The 14,796-nt window shown below is 41.7% G+C and overlaps 1 protein-coding gene across 4 annotated transcripts in view; it reads right to left on the bottom strand.

The window, feature by feature from the left end:
- Slc16a7 (solute carrier family 16 member 7) overlaps positions 1-14,796 on the bottom strand; it is a 144,190-nt gene that overhangs the window by 63,805 nt on the left and 65,589 nt on the right. The window lies entirely within an intron of this gene.

Here is a 14,796-nt window from a genome sequence, read left to right as displayed (position 1 = left end):
CTGGGGCTTGCAAGCCAGCCAGTATAGGTGAATGGATGAGTTCTAGATGCTAGTGAGAGAGCTTGCAACAAAAACAATGCAGATTGCAGATTGCTCCCGAAAAATGACTTTGGGGATTGGGTCTGGCTCCCACATGTACTAAACACACACAAAGACACACACACAAAGACACACCTGGACATACAGAGACATCACACAGATAATAGTGTATGCAACTCACATTATAACAAAGAAAATTTATGGACATTCAGTGCTACTACTCAATTCCTTATATCTACTTAAATAAGTTGGCATTAAATTGTGTGTGTGTGTGTGTGTGTGTACATATGAGATTTAACAAAATAATCCTAAATACTATCAATAATACACAGGTTTTAACCAAGTGACACAGTGAGGGGTGGCAAAAAGAAATATTTTAAGGATCTGTTTCAGAATTCAAACTTGATAACCAAGTCTAAATATAATAGGTTAAATATCTTTATTAAAGATATTAACTTCAACATGTAAAATATGTAAAATTTAGTATAAATCTACTTTGGACCAGATTAAGCATAATAAACAGTGTGAAACTAGTTTCTTTCAATTAAATAACTGGCCATCTGCTTTGGCTCTAGGGCAGCTCCTTATACAGTGCTGAGAGGAGACATTGTGGCCATCGATTGGGTCAGAGGTGCTTGTGTAAGAGGATGAAGGATGTGTGGAGACCAATAAAGAGAGCAAAGGAGTCTGAGAGTCACTGATTGGATCTAAGCAATTGACAAGAAATTGAGTTAAAGGCTTCATGTTTCCCAGAAGTGAAGTGTTAGCACTCAGCAGACGTGCTGAAACTGTGGAAGAGCAGCTCACTTCAGCTCTGGTCCTACCGGGAATGCGTAGGGTCGCCATGGCTTTCACAAGCTGGGTCAGTCATGAGCTGCAGCCCACCCCAAGCCGCTAGTCCATGCCAGTGTAGGAAGCCTTTATATTTTCAGATGATTAATTGTTCTTCATTTTTCCTCTGGCACAGCAAATTTCACTGAGCGCCTGGCCAAGGTCTCAGAGGAAGGCCGGAGGCGTCCCCCAAAACCAGGCTCTGTCCCCCAGGCTATAATTAATTATACCCAATGTCTTACACACACCAGTTAAGAAGCAAAAATAAAGGAGCTCTGAGAAAAATCTCAGGATGCGGAGAATCCAACTTACTCGCCAAAACGTCTGTGAAATTTTACAGTGTATAATCTAACCAACCTTTATTTTCAACCTTTAAAAAATCAATCTACAACATGGGTGCCTTTCAACAAATGGCTTAATAATCCAGAAAGGCTCGATTTGATTGTTTCAATTAATCTATGTTATATCCTTTCTCTACTGATTTTGATCTACTGTGGTCTAATTTATAGACAATTAGGCACATGCACGCATGTTCTCTCTCTCTCTCTCTCTCTCTCTCTCTCTCTCTCTCTCACACACACACACACACACACACACACACACAACATACACACACAAACACACAGAATGTTATATGTATTTATTGTCAATTTTAACAAGGCATGATCATGTTTTAAGAATTTAACGAACCATTCTTAAGAAAAGGTGAAATTTTTATTTTTATTTCATCAAGTAAAAGGTTTGTGGGCTACTTTCTGCCTGCCTACTACAAAGCAGTGGTTGCTGTTAGCACTATCACAGGATGACACCATATTTGCTAATTCTATTTCTTGACTGTACCTATGCATGCCACATGCATACAGGCTTTACAGGGTATGTGAATCAATGCTTCAATGACTCCACTACTTCTAGAAACTCAATTAATTACTTTTATAAGTCACATTCAGAGAAAAGAGTATTTTGAATCAAAGTACATATGGAGGCATAGAAGATTGAAAGAGCTTCTCAGAGTGATGTTCAGTAAGTATCCAAATTGCTGCTATTACTGGGGTCTCTTTTGTGAGCATGTTTATCCCCAGTGTCCTGCAACCCGACTTAGAAACTTAGTAACTGCTGTCTGGATTCAGTTCCATCACTTCCCTTGACCTATTTGTTTTCTTTTTGCTAGTCCTGTGATTATTTGGTTTTGAAAAAGGCACTTGCTTTGCTTTCAGTAGCACAGGCTGCTATGAAGCTTGCTACATGAACTGTACTAGTCTTAGACTCAAGATTCTCTAGCCTCCAGCCTCCTAACTGCTGAGATTATAGCACACATCAGACCCAGCATCCTCAGTTTTATGAATTTCTAATTTTCAGTTCTTGTACATATCCTTCCTAAATTCACCAGAACTCAGATACTAACTGCTGAATTTAAGAAGTACAACTACACATTGGTGCCTTAAAGTTCAGCTTACTTATATCTATTTTTTCTACAACTTTTTCAAGTGGTTACAACATGTTTAACTATTGCTATTAATAAAACCCAAATTGGGTTCTATTGAAGACACTATTTCATGAGATTTCAACAGAAAATTTTCTTGTGTTCTAGAATGAATATCACCTTATTAATTAATCCATGTGAGAGATAATAGTAATAGAATTGTTAGTGATTATTGATGGCTAGACTTTCAGTCAAGGCTCTCTTGCACTCCATGGTACAGAATTAGCACCATGTTCCTTAATGAACTGCAAGGTCCCTTTGTTTAGCTTCCCAAACCTAAACCAGACAGGTTTTCATTTAATCTTTAAAGATGAGGTCCTGAAATAACGGACTCAGTAAGCTAAGGCCCAGATGAACTCAACAGCAGTTGGGAGACTGTTGGCTTTACTGGAAATCATTCAGATATTCTAGAATAAACCAAGGATTCTGGAACATGTATCCAGCACTGGCCTGGGTCTCCTAAGTAGATTAAGATCCTTCATAATGAACAATCAGGTAATCTCCTTGCTCTGTTTCTTCTTTCCTATACAAAACAAGATAGCAAAGGCAAACTAATGTTCAGTGGTTTAAGGTTCCAGCTCATCGAATTTTAACAACGGTAATTAAATGGAACCAAATGTTATCTTTTCCAACTTACAAATGAATTAAAATTGGGAGGTGATCCTGGGAGGCACTTTTACCGTTCTACATGGTCCATCTTTTAAATCCTACTGACTGATTAACTTTGACTTCTAGACAAGAGAGATTATCAAGACAGCATGGCCCTCCTAATGTCAACCACACAAAAGCTACTTTTAGATTCAAACTCTTACTGCAGTTAAAATGACTCTGAGAATTCTAATTGATGTTAAAGATTAAATTAAGTAAAGATTTCAGTCACAATTGGTAAACTAAAAAAAAATAGCATACTAATGTAATTGTGTAACATTATACAATTGTGTAATTGTGTAATGTAATGTAACTAAATTGTGTAGAACTAGAAATCATTTGCTAATAACAAACAATTATCCTGGTTTTTGGAATTATGCTTTTAGGATCACAAAGAGAACAGTTACAATAGGCGATCTGGTAGCTCCCCTCGTTTTGCAGTTGGTCTTCAAAGACTTCCCAGATGTCCTCCTTTGCTTCCCCCCCACTGGGGTAGCCACCACAACCCAAAGCAATGGGTGCAGGGAAGGCTTTATTTCATCGCAAAGCTTACAGTCCGCCATGAAGGCAGTCAGGGCGGGACTCAGGGCAGGCCTGGTACAGAGGCCATGGGGGAACACCGTGTGCTCTCCATGGCTTACTCATGCTGCATTTTTCTCCATCCCCAAACTATCTGCGCAGGGGATGGCACTGCCCATAGTTGCGAGGGTCTTTCCACATCAACCATTAATAAAGAAAACACGCCCAAAGGCTTTCTTACAGGCCAGTCTTATAAACACATTCTGAAGCTCCCTCTTTCCAAATGAATCCGGCTGGTGTCAAGCTGACCAAAAAAAAAAAAAAAAAAAAAAACCCACAGGGAAAAATAATTCAAAACCCAAACCAGACCAAAGGAACAAATATGAAAAATACTAACCAGCACTCTAGCCTTTAATTCTTTCCCCATTTCAAAGGTATTAAATTCTTACTGGCCTTAAGAAAGGAATTCCTGAAAATCCCCAGATAATTTTGTTGTTGTTGTTGTTGTTCTACTATTACTATGCTCATTTTTCAAAGGTCAAATAAGAAAGAGATCCATACTATGTTCTAATCTTAATAATAGGAATCAGAAATAAGCTAGAGTCGACTCAAAGTGTCTGGGAGGGACAGTACCATTCGAGGAGGATTCAAGTATCACAACAGAGTGAGTCAGCCCGGCCAGAGACATGGGACACAGGGTCTTCCTTGTCACCAGGATGAGCCTCTTGGGTCTACTGACTCCTCTAGCCTCCCGACAGTGGACTCCCCTGTGACCCATTGTTCCGTTCAGAGTCTTGGGCACCTTTTCCATTTATGACACGCGTCTTTGTCACTCAGTGCTTTGCCAGCTACAGTCACAGGACTCCACAGTCTCTGCGACCTCCTCTTTCGTGTCATAATTCATGTTAGCACCATGAGGGAATCAGACTGCTTGCTACCTCTGAGCATTGGCTGGAAATAATATTCTCATCTTGATAGGTTCTTGTACATTCCTTAGACAACACCCATAAAAAGTATAGAGTGAGAGGGTACTATAAAATGTTTAGTGAAAAATCAAGACACCAATCTGTGTCCAAAGAAATATTTTTAAAAAAAATAGTACCATTGGGGGATCCCAGAGATTGAAGCATCAACTAAAGAGCATACAAGGGCTAGACCAGCTCACCCTGCCCCCACATATATGTAGCAGATATGAAGCTTGGTCCTCATGCAGGTTCCCCAACACCTGGAGAAGGGGATACCCCGACTCTGTTTCTTGCCTGTGGATCCTGTTTCCCTAACTGGTCTGCCTTGTCTAGTCTCAGTGGGAGAGGATGTGCCTAGTGCTACGGTGATTTGAGGTGCCATCGCAGGTTGGTACTCAGGGGCGACCTCCCCTTCTCAGAGGTAAAGGGGGGATAGAGGGGCCATTTGAGGGGGTGACTTAGATGCAGCTATGATTGGGATGTAAAGTGGATTTTAGTTAATTACTGGAAAAATACCGTAGTGTTCCTATAGTTTATAATGCTAAAGTGAGGGGTGTAAGAAAACTACTTCCTCAAAAGTCGCTGAGCATAGTAAAACTATTATGTATAATATACTACAAAATAATTTAAGCTAATGTAACGTATTTACTTAATTAATTCTTTTTTGTTTGTTTTAAAACAAGCCTTTGTTGTATGTATAACGCCACCATTTATTAAAGAAAAGAGACAGTTTGCACACTGAGATCAATGTGACTGCTTTTGCATTAAGAACTAAGTCTTGGCTGAATATTTGGTACTGCAGGGTATAGAGCAGGATGTAAGGGGAAAGAAAAGTGGGCAAGATCAGGCATGGGGAGAGACAATATTCCCAGAGGCCCCGGAGAGTGAATGGAAATGTGCAGCTCTGGGGGGTGGGATGAGGGAAAACTCTAGAAAGTCCCAGAGATCTAGGATGGGGGAGGATCCCGGGACTCAGTCAGGGTGACCTTAGCAGAAATGCCCAGCAGTGAGGAGGTTGAACCCGAGGAGACCACCTCCAGTAGTCAGGCAAGGACCCCCAGTAAAGGCATGGGGTTACCAACCCACCAACAATATTTTTGACCCATAATAGTTCCTGTCTAAAAAAAAATGCAGGACAAAAATGGAGCAGAGACTGAAGGAAAGGCCCTCTAGTGACCTGCCCAACTTGGGATCCATCCCATAGGTGGGCACCAAACCCTGACACTATAACTGATGCCATGTTGAGCTTACAGACAGGAGCCTGGTGTGGCTGCCCTCCGAGAGGCTCTACCAGCAGCTGGCTGAGACAGATGCAGACACTTACAGCCAACCATTGGACTGAGGTCAGGGACCCCCTATGGAAGGATCAGAGGAGCTGAAGGGAATGGCAACCCCATAGGAAGACCAACGGTGTCAACTAACCTGGACCCCTGGAAGCTCACAGAAACTGAGCCACCAACCAAAGAGTATAAATGGGCTGGTTCAAGTCACCCAGTCCATGTGTAGCAAAGGGCTGCCTTGTTGGCTCTCAGTGGGAGAGAATATGCTTATTCCTGCAGAGACTTAATTACTCTTTTTTGGCTTTCAAAATCTTCTTGAAAATGGTTTTAATTAATCAAATGTGGTCGTAAAGTAAAATAAAGCAATCAGAAGATAAACATGTGTCTAAATGAGAAGTGTCTCTGTGCTGGTCTTTATTACTTTTTTGGTTGAGTTATGCCTAAATGAATTCATATTCTTTAATAATTATGAAGACTTTAAGGTTATACCTAGTGAAGACGCACATAAACAAGGAGATGTGGATAGCATTGGATGATAGACATCTGACTGTATAAATAATATTTAATGCTACCTGTCACAGTACGAGTAAGCTTTTTCACTATTATTTGGTAGCTACAGCCCCCATTTTGTAGACAGCGAAGTAAAGTTAAGGACTTAAATATTTTGCTCTAAGCCTCAATATATTCCCGCAGGATATATCTCTCTTTAAAGTGAGGCTGCTAGAGAATTAGAAGCAGTGAGCCCTCTCCTATCTGCATCTTGGCTCCACTGCCTCCCTCTGACTGTCAGTTGTCTGACTGTTACTTGCCTGGGATGTCTGGCTTCCAGCAGTCCACTGATATGTTCCTCAATTGACTTAAAGAAACAACCATGAAATGAAGAAATGAAACCTGGAGTCCTTTTCTGAGTATGTAGGGACCTGTAATATTTAGTCAGGACTGTGATAGAGACCTGTTGAAGGGAATGATTGAGGGATTTGTGGGAACCTAGCGATCTGCTGCCCTTTCTCCACTACAGGTGTTCCTCAGTGTACAGTGAGATTTCACCTCATTGACCTACTGTAAGTCCCACATTGCAAACCTTCCGCATCATCGCTTAGCAGCACACATCTGGCAGAGCAGATTGCTCATTCTATGACAGGGTTTTGTAACCAGGAGCTGTGAGACTCCCCAGCACCACTTAGCACTCACACTACAAGTCTAGAAACAGTTTAGTGTTAGAAATCCTCTTTCCACTGAATGTGTTCTAGTTTTACATTCTCAAAGTCAAATGACAAGAAGAAAAAAAGTATAAGTTGAACCTCACAACGTGGGCATGGTTTATACATTAATAGATCACTCCAGTTGTGACCTTATGCTCCGGTAAAGATTCACACTTCTGCACTAATCCCTGCTGTATTTCCAGTAGGCAGAGTATAGTTCCAAACTACAGACATCAAGCATGGCCACATGTTTTCCTCCTTTGGCCATGGAATATAAGTCAGTGTGGTATAGGCCCCAACCAAAGGTAAGATTAAAAATGTGTTGGCATATTTGACCTCACCAAACCTTCCAAGATGACATCAGACTTCATTATCCTGGATTCTTGAAAAGATAATCATTCCTGAAAGTCAGCTGAGCCCAACTGTAGTCAGAGGCGATGCTGACAGAAAACCTCCAGGAGACAGGAAAGAGAAGCAAATGCTTGTGTTGGGTGTGAGGGCAAAGGCACTGGGATTGCTTTATAGAACAATCTGAGTCTGGGTACAGAAAACAAAACCTGATTTGTGGGATCAGCTGGGGGGAGGGGGGCAGCTGGGAGGAGGGGGGCAGCTGGGGGGAGGGGGGCAGCAAGCAAGGAGGTGCTTCAGAGAAGGTTAGGAAAATGGCATCTGATTTTAGAAAGTCAAAAACGTCTGGTGAACCCTTTCTCCTGTGATATCCTGAAAAGGTATTAGTCTCCAGGAGAGAGGTGCGGAGATGAGATGCTGGCAGCTCCAGTTGTAACTAACTGGATTGATCGGTTACTTCGAGAACATGAAGTACCTTACCACATGCAGCTGGCCTGACAGCAGATGTAAAAGGGAAGCTGACAAGCTGGCACAATCATGGTACCACCGACTTTACTGCTGGGCAGAATCTCCCAAGCCCCTCAGCAAACACACTTTGGAAAAGACTCGATTCTGTAATACTGTTTGTAAATCCTATGTATTCTTTACTAGATCTCATAGGAATACAGAGGAACATCCTTGAGTAACTACTGTCCACAAAGGGATGCTGTCACCATCTATCATGTGGAGGCTTTCATTTGCTTTTGTTTGAAGGGGGTGGCTTTGTCTCTCAGGCTGCTGGCTCCCAAATCTCCCTGTGGCCCGACGATGCCCTGCACTTCTGATTCTCCTAATTCCACCTCCTGAGTGTTAGAATTGCAGCCATGGCCCACCACCACACCCTTTGTGGTTGTGTGGTTGTGTGTTTGTTTACATTTTGGTGGGTAGGCCAAACCTAGGCTTTCCCACATCCTTGGAGGCAAGCAACCAAGTAAATTCTATCTCCAGCCTTGGGTTATGGTTTACAGTCTTTGTTTTGGTTTGCATTATTATGCTAGAAACTTCCATGTTTTACCTGAATGAATCTATTTACAGCTTTTCTTTGTAATATCAGAATGGCCAGCCTTATGACTTTTTTGTTTGTTTGGTTGGTTTGTTTTGTTTGAGACAGGGTTTCTCTGTGTAGCCCTGGCTGTCCTGGAACTCACTCTGTAGACCAGGCTGGCCTCAAACTCAGAAATCTGCCTGCCTCTGCCTCCCGAGTGCTGGGATTACAGGCGTGCGCCACCACACCTGGCTGGCCTTATGACTTTCATACTTTGAGGCTACTCGTACATTTACAATAAGAACTATTGATGACAAAACTGAAGCTCCGAGAGAACCAAGATGATGGTTCACACTGCTCCTTGAGTGACCAACAGGATGGTAGCTTACACGGTGGAGACTGCCCCATGCTGGACAAAGGAGCACAGCTATAGGTAATTGGAACTACAGAAAGTGAAATTACAGATACAGGAAACTATAGCCAATCTTTAACCTTGCATTAAGGCTAAGTTAAATCAAAAGCAAGATTGCAAAGCCAGGGGAAACATCAAAATGTAACCTTGGTTTTGGCGTCCTTTAAATTTTCCATCAGCTTAAGGACATTTTATTATTTGACTTATTATATTAATAAAATAACATTTATTACTTTTAGTGGGCAAGATGAAATTATGATGTGCCTAAACATTGCTGAATGGTTGAACCAATGTCTTTGACCTGTCTATTATTTGACAAATACTATTATGTTGTGAGAACACCTAACCATTTTTGTTTGTTTACAAACACTATTGGAATGAGGAGAGAATGGAGACCCCCACCGTGTGTGTTACCCCTTCTGATGTGAGAAACTGAAATGTTAGCAAATTAAATGTCTGCAGAGTGGAGCTCATCAAACAGAACTGGCATTTTTAGAACTATGTGTATTAGATAGAACTAAGTGTATTGATAATCTTCATTGTCCCTTGACTGGACTTAGAGTGACTGTGGAGACATAGTTCTGGGTGTGTCTGTGAAGGTGTCTCCAGAAGACTGAATTGAGGGCTGGATATTGCGTGTGTACAGGCATCACCATCACGAGGGCTGGGTCTAAGAATGATTATAAGGAAATAAAGGAAGAAATGGAGCAGAACACCAGCATTTGTCCCTTGTCCCCTGATAACAGACACAATGTGACCAGACACCTGACACATTCCTGCCGCCAGACCTTCCCAGAAGTGACAGGCTGTACTCTCAGCCAGGAGCCAAGCTACACCCTCCATTCCTTAAGTTGCCCTTGTGAGACTTTTTAGTCCAAGAGAAGCCAAAAGCAAGCCATGCAGAATGGTGATCTGCACCATCCAGAATCACGGGACTTAGGGGCTAGCCAATGTGGAACCAGACTCGCTGGAAAGCAACAGGAAGTACCAGAAACAGAAACAGTCAAACGACTGGCCTGACTCTAACAGGCAGTAATTTGAAAAATGATTTGAAAAATTGGATCACAATGTGAAAGTTCAGTGCCCACATTAGGGTAGACCTTAATAATGTGTCTTTTAGGCGGTGACAGTTACACTGGATCTTGACCTCCTCATCTGTAAAATGATAAGCTGAGAGGAAGTGTTCCCAGGATTCCTTTGAGTTCCCCTAGTTTCAATCTATCACAGGGAAACATTCTTTGACAGGCTTCCTTGGTGTGAAATATAAATTTCTTCCCCGACCTGAGAAATGCTACTGCTGCTCAAAACTAAATAGTAAACATATATAATATTTGAAAAATTTCCCCAAGATTCAAAACAACTGGTTTCAACGAGGAAAAGTGTTTTTTGAGGACTGATTGAGAAGAATCCTATTCTCCAAGCAGACACAGCCCACCTTGGGCAGTTAAGGCCACGTGTTCCCGAAGCTATGTCTTCCCACTTGAAAAGAGTACTTAGAGTTTTGTTCCATTCCCAAATCACAATTTAGTCTCCATGAAAAGCTATCTTACAGGATCCTCAGAGGGTCTGATGTACGAGGGAGTAGTTTTCATTAATCAAGATCAGAATGGAGAAATATATTTTCAGGCTATTTAGAAGAAAACGCTCCCATAAAACTGAGACAGTTTGGCTCGGTGCCGCAAATCAATCACATGGAGATATTTCTGAGGATAAAATGAAAACAGCAGCAGGCATGCTAAGTCTACATAGTCACTGTTTGAAAGCACGGCCATCTCTGCTCGCAAACTAGGCCATCTCATACAGTTGTCTATATCCAAATGATTTAGACACTGTCAGAGGCATGTACTGTACAACTGACAAATGACAGTCATCTTAATCACATCCTGTTTGATTTTAAAACTCGTGTAAAATAGCATTTAAACAGTTGCTAAAATGCTGGAGAGGTTGTGAAACATGCATAAGCCTTATCATACCACATTGGTGGGGAGTAATAATTACAAACATTACTACAAAGGGTTAGTAAAACCACGTTTTACGGAATCCTCAGGATTCCTGGCATATACACTCTCTAAGGAAGCCTCACACCCACATACCCCTAAATTCAGAGCTCTGGACACTGGAATTGAGAGTCCAGTGATCACTGGAGATTGAATCAGGACTTTCTAATGAGCGGAAGCTGGGGAGATAGCCACCCCCGTGCCCTCGGCCTCGCTGTGATTTTACGGCGTGGAAGAATGGGTGGCATCAGATTCCGCTGCCCTGACCCGGGGCTTAGCAACGTCTACTGTAAAAAAGGCTTTCTCTCTTCTTTCTAAGTCACCCAGAATCAGGTGTGTTGTGACAGAATAAAAACCATGGAGACCAACACAGTTTCACCTAGTGGGGTCAGAGCTAGGTAAACATTGTTAACTATGTTATGTGTTACACTAGGGTAGAAACGGAGGCAGCAGTGGGGAACTTTGTAAATACCAGTAGCCTGGGTCCAGAAAGAAAGAGAAATCATTATGTCATGATATACAGAGTTATGGGGTCAGAGAGAAATTAAAGTGAATGGACAAAACCCATTTATCATGGAGCCTGGGAAATTCTATTCTTTTTTTTTTTTTTTTTTTTTTAATCAGGAAGGGGGAAAATGGCATAGCACAAATGTTAGAGAAAAAAAAAAAAAACCAACCCCCAGGATAAGGGAAAAAATGCCAGGGACAGAGGCTACGACAACAAGCTGTTTAGACTCTTCTGCAGTCATGGCCTAAGCAGTTGCTTGCTGGTAGAGCAGTTGCCGTCCTTGACTGTGGTGTTCTAGGAAAGACAAGAACATCAGTCGCTTTGTGGAGTGGCCGACAGTGGGCAGATCTGATCATCATTTAGGGATTTGAAACACACCTATCCTTGAGAAGTGGATGCTAAAGTGCAGTAGGAAACAGAGGAGCTAAGCAAATGACAAGACATTTGAAAGTTAGGGACTTGGTGAAATCTTTCATGGGCAGAAGGTCAGTAGAAGAAGACGTGTTTAACTTAGAATAAGATCCAGTCAGTAGCAACTTTTAAAAATCACACTGACTTTCATAATGAGCAGACTGGAGCTGTGGTAACATAGCTCCACAGACTGTGTCGCGTCAACAACGTAAACTGATTTTTCTCCCAGGTCATGTTGTCAGTGTGGAAGTGTTCTGGTGAGAGCTGTCTCCCTGTGGGCTCGTCTGTCTTTCATGCCCCTAGAAAGGAATAATGGGGCCAGTGAGCTATGAGAGAGAGCTATGCTATGAGCGCATTATTGTCACCAGACCAGTCTTCATGATCTAATCACCTTCAAAAAACTCCATCTCCAAGTACCATCATTTAGGGCACTAGAGATGTCAGCACAAATTGGGAGAACATGTATCAGTTCATAACAGTGTCACCAATGAATGAGTCAATAGTGGATATGAATCAAGAAGTTCTTTGGGAAGAATTTGTGAAGTTGTGTCTGCTTTCACTTACAAGGTCTCAAAGGTCTATTCTGATCCTTGTCACTACCACCTGCAAAGGACTTTCAGCTCACCTACCAGAAAATGAAAAGTTTGAGACTGGTCCCACAATCTTCCCTGCTGAGCCAGGCTTATTAAGGTCTGAGCAAATAATCCATGTTAAGCTATGAGAAAGCACTACCGCTTTCTGAGAAAATTATAACTTACTGTTTCTAGACCTTTCCAACCCTGTAGTGTGCTTGAGTTCTCTTCTCTTTTTTTTTCAATATTTTATTAGATATTTTCTTCATTTACATTTCAAATGCTATCCCGAAAGTCCCCTATACCCCCCCTGCCCTGCTCCCCTACCCACCCACTCCCACTCCTTGGCCCTGGCATTCCCCTGTATGGGGCATATAAAGTTTGAAAGACCAAGGGGCATCTCTTCCCAATGATGGCCCACTAGGCCATCTTCTGCTATATATGCAGGAGAGACACAAGCTCTGGGGGTACTGGTTAGTTCATATTGTTGTTCCACCTATAGGGTCGCAGACCCCTTCAGCTCCTTGGGTACTTTCTCTAGCTCCTCCATTGGGGGCCCTGTGTTCCATCCAATAGATGACTGTGGGCATCCACTTCTCTATTCTGTCCTGTCACATCCAAGTCTGGTTTAGGATATCTCTAAGCCATATCACTCGCAGATATGTCAGATATGACCCCTCTGCGGGCTGCTGAGTGCCAGTCCAGATCCTAACTGATTGGATTATTGTTCTGACATTTTGGTAACAGGAACAAAGCCCCCTAGCTTTATTTCTGCCATTTGCTGCACTTTTCTAGCCTTTGTACATGATATCTCTCAGTGTAGTGACTGATAACAGAATATGTGGCTTTACCTTCCCCTAAGCAGACCTATCAACAGCAGAGATAATCTTGGTGCCCTGACATCAACTATCAACAGAGTTCTGAAGAGTTGTTCATCTCCTCACCAGACTGCATCACTCCCAGGACACTAGCTCATATATAATCTGAGCTCCTCATACACAGTGATATGAATTCTTGGTCACCTTTGATAGTTCTATCAGTAAAGTTCTGCTACAAAAAAGAACCCTCCATTTTATGATTTCATTTATAAGACTTAATAAACCAGCCCTTCCTAGAAGGAGGTGTGTTGGTGGTACTAAGCGTGTGGCCACAGAATTCATCTCTTTATTGTGTGTACCATTGCTTGGGAGAGAACAACAAAGGTAAAACATATTATAAGTCTCTATAGGGATGTGTCTCAGCTGGAGACGACGGAACCATCGGAGACAGAAAGTAGCTTGATTGCAGTGGCTCTCAACCTTCCTAATGCTGTGACCCTTTAGCACAGTTCCTCATGGTACGGTGACCCCCAATCATACAACTGTTTTCATTGTTACTTTATAACTGCAGTTTTGTTACTGTTATGAATCCTTGTGCAAATATCTCATACTGAAGGTATCTGATAATGCAGTCCCATGTAAAGACTCACTTGACCCCACAGGTTGAAAAACCACTGCCTTAGTGGCTTCTTTCTTCGTTCTGTAAGTATTTTTTACTTCAGTGCATAGGAGAAAAGTTATCTCAGTACATAGGATGAGTGTTCAGGCTCTAAAACAAATGCCACAGGGGCATAATTTTCTTATCAAACCCTGGTTGAGGCAAGCAGGTCTTCCATAATATCTGTAGAGTAGTGTAACTACCCAAGCCCAGTGGGTCACGATTGCAGTTTGGATGAATCTTAAATGCCAAACATGTTTTACTAAGATGAAGAGATTAAGGAAAAGAAACTAAAGGAATATCTCTCAAGGTTCTTGTAAGAGAGGCAATGTTACTCATGCATGCATTGGCCTCCCTCTTGAAGTTATTCAATAGTAGTGTCCAATAAAAATTACCACAAGTCATTAGAAGTTAAAGTCACTTGGATTGACTAAGACACGAAGTTCAGGTAGTTTAAAATTTTAAAAAAGCTATCCAACATTATATTGAGTGATTTATCATTATCTTTGCTTGTTTTCTTGTAGCATTTATTGTAAGAAAAATATTCAGTATATCTATACTTTTGAATATATCAAGGAGAAAAGATGTATTAAATATTGATGCAAATTATCTGCTAACAGAAACTACACTAGGGATTAAAGTGAAAGAAATTCTATTTACTAGTGTTATGGTTCAGACCTTGAGATCCCACAATGCTTCACATGTGGAAAGTTTAATTTCCAGGTGGAGATGATGGGAAGAGGGTGGAACTTTTGGAGCTGGGGCTTAATAGAAGAACACTAAGTTACTGACAGCAGCTTCAAGAGGATCCTGGAAGCCAGCCATTTGCTTTCCCTCTCCCTCTCTGCCCCATCCTCTACCCACCTCCCCCTATTTCTGCTTTCTGGGAAAAATGTCATTCTCTCCACAATGCTTTGTGCAATATTTTTCCACTTCAACTGAAGCCAAGAGTAATGGTACAAAGAAACCATGAACTGAAACCCGTAATGACACATGTCAAAAGGAGTCTTTCCTACTCTGAGTAGTTTATGTCAGTGATATAACCTACAGTATGTACGGTGTATAAGTGATACAGTGCACTACC

Source organism: Mus pahari, chromosome 9 (assembly GCF_900095145.1).
Source record: "Mus pahari chromosome 9, PAHARI_EIJ_v1.1, whole genome shotgun sequence".
NCBI classification, from domain to species: Eukaryota; Metazoa; Chordata; class Mammalia; order Rodentia; family Muridae; genus Mus; species Mus pahari.
The sequence above is the reverse complement of the archived record's forward strand: the minus strand, read 5'-3'. Positions and strand labels throughout refer to the sequence as shown.